A 6516-nucleotide genomic window follows, 5' to 3' on the forward strand; every position below is an offset into this window, starting at 1 on the left:
GGAGCTTATAAGCTGTTTAGGAGCTTATTTTGCCAAACACTTTGAATGAGCTTATAAGCTCCTAAACAGCTTATAAGTTGTTTTGATGAGCTTATAAGCTCAGCCAAACACCCTCTAAGTAGGTTGTCTCGTGTTGAAAGATAAACTAGAACATGATAGAGGGATGCACAATGAGATTAGAAAATGTATTTTCATTACATGCATCTACACAAAGAGATAACTCACTCTAATTAATTGACAGCTCCACAAAACATATTGCACGATTGATTACTTACTCTAACTAATTAATAGCTAAGAACAAAAAATTGTATAACTGATTAAACTGACTCAAAACTAACTCTACTAACTTCTTCAATACAAGCCCGAATGAAGAAAAACTACCCTTTTCCTAAAGGAAATTTATTAGCAAGATGTTGAAACCTGCTAATAGACACATGCTTTTAAAGATATCTACTACTTAGTCTTCAATCGGTACATAGTGAACATCCAAGGCTTTGGCGCCGGTTACTTTATCACACACAAAATGAGAATCAATCTCAATATGTTTAGTGCAAACATGCATAACTGGATTTGAAGTAATGGCAAGTGCACTTTTATTCTCACACCAGATAATGGAAGTTGCAGAAGAGAATAACCAAGCTCGGCCAAATGAGACTTAATCCAAATCACCTCCATAGACGCATAAGTTAAAGCTCGATATTCAAACTCGGTAAAACTGCGTGAAACAACACTTTGTTTCTTAGAACTCCAAGAGAGGAGATTGGGATCAAGAAATGCACAGTAGCCACTAGTGGATTTACGATCATCAATATATCCAGCTGTTGGATTTGTATAGTGAAAGCAAGAGCCTTTTATGTTTGTATGCAATCATTCCTCAGTTCACTATCTTATCTCCTATTTGAACTGTCCATAATTGCATATGTATGTCTAATTATCTCTATACAAGTAGATTATATGGCATGATGTAGATAACAAAAGACTGTATAATTAGAATAACCTTATGATATATAAAATTGATCACAGCCGAGACGACTCTAGAACGAGTTGTTGGTTTAAGCTGCAGTATAGATGGAAGTAGTTTGTCTTGACTACTTGTCTATACTGGTGCATGTAAACGCATTGATACGATCACAGTGAGATGTATTCTTCTATCTGACCTAAGTGAATAATCTAGATCTCGATGACTTAACAAGACCTAAATCTTAATAAGAAGTGTATATATAAATTTGTGTATCACTTTAATTTACTATGAGCGAGAGTTACATATTAACTTGAGTACTTTGTATCTTGCGTGATAGAAATTTATATATGATATTTGGTAATCTATATTAGGTATAGGATGATAACATCCTCGTAAGGAGCCCGCAGCAAATGTCATATATAAATTTCTATCACGCATTTGCTGCGGGCTCCTTACGAGTACTTTGTATCTTGTGTGATAACATCCTGTTAATATGCGTGGGTAAATACCCGAACTCGATTTTGAATCCTAATTTTTCGGGTATCGGGTACCCTATACCCGAACCCTATCTTCCCACGCCATAAGTTTTGACCATTACCATATAGAGAAACATTAAAAATTACATTGTTAACCCCATAAGCATAACATGTTGAAAATAGAACGGAAATGATGCATGTCAATCTTAACCGCATATTAATACAAATAAAATGGTTGAGATTAGTTCTCATTTCTCACATTAATTTTAGTTTTTAATCCGTGCAAATGATACTTTCAAATGAGCACAAAAATGATAATTCTCAAATAATATAAGATAGGAAAAAAATTGTAAATTAAAAATTTTATAAAATAGAAAAAAAAAACTGCAAATGACACTTTTAATGTATATAAATGATATTTCTTAAAATATAATTTTTATAAAATCAAATGATACTTTTTATAAAAATAAATGATAGTATATTATAAATGACACTTCAAATAATTGAAAATGATATTTTGGTGTCCTACCACACAATAAAAGCTGTGAACCTACTATGCTATCCGCTTAGAGCATCCAGAGTGGAGAGTCTATATGAGCTCTTAAAAGTGGTCCCCACCATTTAAGTGCCTCTTCCCCATAGTGAAAGAGCCTCCACCCGGACTTTTAAATATTTTTAATGTTCTTTTCGATTAATTTTAACAACATAAATTTCATTAAAATTAAAATTAAAATTAAACATTACATTGATTTTAAAAAATTACAATAACTTGGAATAAATAAATTCTACGAACTATGGCTCAATGCATGAAAAATAATTGGGGATTAACATTCAGATTAAGAAATAGAAGATGATCCTGATTCGAAACTTCTTCGTCAAATGAAGAATTATTGGAAGAAGACATTTTTTTTGTGGAGTATAGAATAGTGGAGAAGAGAAAACGAAAAAGACAAGAATGAAGATTGGAGTAATTGGTGTAAAGAGTCGTTGCATTCAACGACTAAATAATAGTAATAAAAAGTGTGCGTACGAGATTAATGTCTGAGACCTGAGGTTTTGGGTTCGAGTCCTCCGTCGCGTGGTATTTGAATTTCTTTATTAATTTATTTAATTTATCAAAAAAATGCCATTTTTTTCAAATTTAAACGTTACATGCTTTTCTTTTTCTTTTCTTTTTTATTTTATTTCAGAGAATATTGTGATTGTGTCGTGTATTGCACGCGCCCAACCATTTCGCCGCCTGAGTCCAGAGCTCGAGACAATGCCGAATGCACACCCGTGAGGCGCGGTATTGGGGGAACTCGACCGAGCCCGGTGCGCATTGCTCATCGAGGCCCCACTACACATGCTCCTATGAGGGCCTGTGGGACGGCCCACCATGCAGAGCGCATGGTGCGCTTGAGTTCATAGGAGTGCATCTCCTTGTATATATACTACATTCAAACAGGTTTGGGTAATTATTAAGTAATGTTATACAAGTTTGAGACTAATTAAATGCGATTTTATTAAAAAAGAAAGGAAAAAAACCTAAAAACCCTTGAAAGCACAAGAGAGCAGACTAAGGGCCGAGCCTCATTAAAACCTTTTCACGGAAAACCCAGTGGGAAAAACCGAGAAAATGAAAAAGAGTACCCGTCTAAAAGAAGAAAGCAAAAGAGGAGAAGAGCGGAAGGGAAAGTTTCCGGAACTCCGGCCTAACCATCGTCCCCAAACAATCCCATCTCTCCTCCAAAGAAAACCAACAAAGCAAAAGCAAAAGGCCGGTGAGACGTCGTCGCCAAATTGCCAAACAACAAAAGTCAAACTACACGGCCGGTTAGACTCCGTCGTCGGTAGCTCTCGCGAAACCCAAGCAGAACTAAGGCAAAGGGCCGGTGAGACGTCGTCGCCACAATGCCAATAAACAAAAGCAAAGCTATACGGCCCGTTATACGCCGTCGCCGGTAGCTTTCTAAAGCACCCAAACCCAAAAACACCACGGTTGGAACTACCCGGCCGGTTATACGCCGTCGCCGTTAGTTCCCCACAAACTAGCCTGAAAAGCTGAAGATTCCGGCCGGTGAGGCTCCGTCGCCAGAAACAGAACAACCTAGAAATCGCTTGCCCAAGGCCATTAAAGCTTTCGCCCGCAGCTAAAAAAGAGAGCCCATTCCTCCAATGAGCCGCCAACATGCAATGGAACTTCACACCAGAGTAGATCCACGTCGAGCAAATATCCATGTTATCGCCGCAGCTCCAAGCTGCCCTATTCATCACTCCGAGGAAGAGCAGCTCCGAGCCGCAAAGAATGGTCCGAGCCTGGCGCCAGAAGAGCAGGCTGTCGAGACAAGGCCGTCTGTGCAGCGCAGCGGTGGCCATCTCAGCGCTGAAAGACAGCTCCGAACATCGCTCCCGAATGTCAACCGGGCACGAACTGTGCCGGGGTAGCGCAAGCTGGCAGTCTGCTTGGAACAGCACAATCAACCGAGCGTGAAACCTGCTCAACACTCTCCTCTCATTTAACACCGAACACCTCCTACTATCCCAGAACAGTACGCACATGACTGTGTGTGGACATGTCTTTGGCCACAGCCAATTTAATATCATTGATAGCAAACGGCCACCATCCTTCCGCACGGTCGTTGTGGGCCATGATGTCAGCAGGTTGATTTCCTTCCCGGTATATATGTGTAATTATAAGCTGAAAATCTTGTAAAAGCCTCAGCGTGTTCTTCCAAAAATTCATAAAACGCCAAGGTACATCAGAAGAGCGAGATTCCAGGAGCCTCACCACATACATAGAATCAGACTCAATCCATAAATTCATCCAATTTCGATCATGGGCCAGATTGATTGCTGTAATGACAGCCAGAAGCTCCGCTTCAAAGGCGAATCCCACTCCACCTTTGATATGAAAACAGCCACGAACCACCGCCCAATTATCCCGAAAAACACCTCCTGCAGCAATCAAACCCGGCACGCCCAAAGCAGAGCCATCCGTGTTAACTTTCATCCAATGATTAGTCGGAGGCCACCAATGTACCTCTATCATGCGAGGCGGCGGCTTAGCTCTCTGCTTAATCCCAAGCTTCCTAGTAATCAGATAGTCCGACCAGGTACTGTCAGTGGATCCAATGTTGTGAAAGTTGATCTCGATCTCTTTGAAGAACGATTTAACAAAAACCAGCACATGTTGAGCATCAAAGTTGATATTCTCGAAAATCTTAGAATTTCGAGTGTCCCAAATTTTCCAAATCAAAGAAATAACGCCAGCTTTCCAGAAAGTACGAAGTTGGGAACTGAAATTAGTCGACCAAGCCAACACCAGAAAGGAATGAATGTCCAAGCAGTCAATAAGATCCTCTTTATCAAACCAAACAAGGAATTCCCTCCAAATCAATTTCACCTTTGGACAGTTCCAAAAAATATGCGAGATAGATTCTGCACTGCCCAAACAAAGATAGCAACCATTAGGTGCTATCAACCCTTGTCTGATAAGAATATCCATCGTGGGGAGCCTACCATGTATCACCCTCCAGCAAAGAATAGAACGATGCATCGGAATGTAAGACTCCCAAATCCATTTTCCCCAGTTAACCTCAGGGAAATGATGGCAACGACTAGAAAAAGCTAATTTAACAGAAACCTCACTTGAAATGGAATGCTTCCAAAACCTGACATCCGCATCCCCATTCATAGGAAGGCGCAAAATATCAGCAACAACCTCAGGGAAGCGATTCACAAAGGCAGCAGAAAAGTGCCAGACACCGTCAAAGAAGTAATCTTTTACCGAGAAGTTCAAAAAATCATGCATGTAATGTGGGATATGCAATTTGTCGATCAACGTATAACCAAGCCAGTCATCTTTTCAGAAGTAAGTGCAATCACCTCGGTCAGCACAAGAATAAGAATCATCCACCAGCTGGTTTACTTCATCCTTTATGCCAAGCCAAACGGAAGAATTGGCAATGTTAGTTTTCGCGTACCCAAAGGTCGTGAGATATCGAGTTCGCATAACCTGATGAGCCCAATCCACCCCCTTAATCATCTTCCATGCAAGTTTCATGAGATAAGATTGGTTCATCAAAGTGAAAGAACGAACTCCCAATCCTCCCTCTTCCCAATGAGAACACGTTCTTCCCCAACTGACCGGGCAGCTCGGACGTTGCTCAATACTACCGGTCCACACAAAATTCCTGCACTTCCTGTCCAAAGAATGAAGAAGAGATTTGGGCTACTTGTAAATCATCATAGAGTGGACAATCGAGCTTTGAATCACCGATTTAATAAGACAAAGTCGGCCAGCAATGGAAAGCTGAATTCCTTTCCAGCGAGCAAACTTCTGAACAATCCGATCGAAGATGGTCATAAAATAAGAGGCGCAAGGACGACCAACAAAGATAGGAACTCCCAAGTAAGTCATCGGGAGATTACCAATCGGAAAACCAAGAGCGCGATGGATCTGACGACGCCTATCAGTGGGGACACGACGGGAGAAGAAAAGATTAGACTTTTCTTGATTGCAGCTCTGTCCCGAGAGGCTCCCATAGTAATCAAAAATTTCCTGAATCTTCCTCGCATTACGAACAGTCGTACGACAGAATAAAATGACATCGTCCGCGTAAAAGAGATGAGTCGGAAAGAGAGTCGACCGACTAAAACTCATAGGCCTCAAATGCCCCTACTCCACACAGCTGCGGATTAAGGAACTCAAAACATCTTCAGCAATCCCAAATAAAATAGGGGATAAAGGATCTCCTTGTCTAACACCCCCGGAGCAAGGAAAATAGCCCTGGATACAAGTTTGAGACTAAATTAATGAGTAATAAAATTATTTTTTAGCTATGTTTGCGATGAGTAATAGTGCATAGATTTTATACGAATAAGGGTCATTGAACTCATCGTTTTTTTAATTTATCATCATGCTTCATCACAACCAATGATTTCAGATAGCAAAATCATATTCAAGCATAAAGTTATTTTGTTAATTTTCATATATAAATTATAACATAAAATGATATCGCGTCGAAATTTGACGAATTGCAGACTAGTTAATCCATAACTAAAAATAAAATTAAGGGTAAATATCATATTAAACCT

The sequence above is a fragment of the Salvia miltiorrhiza genome, chromosome 4, assembly GCF_028751815.1.
Source record: "Salvia miltiorrhiza cultivar Shanhuang (shh) chromosome 4, IMPLAD_Smil_shh, whole genome shotgun sequence".
NCBI lineage: Eukaryota > Viridiplantae > Streptophyta > Magnoliopsida > Lamiales > Lamiaceae > Salvia > Salvia miltiorrhiza.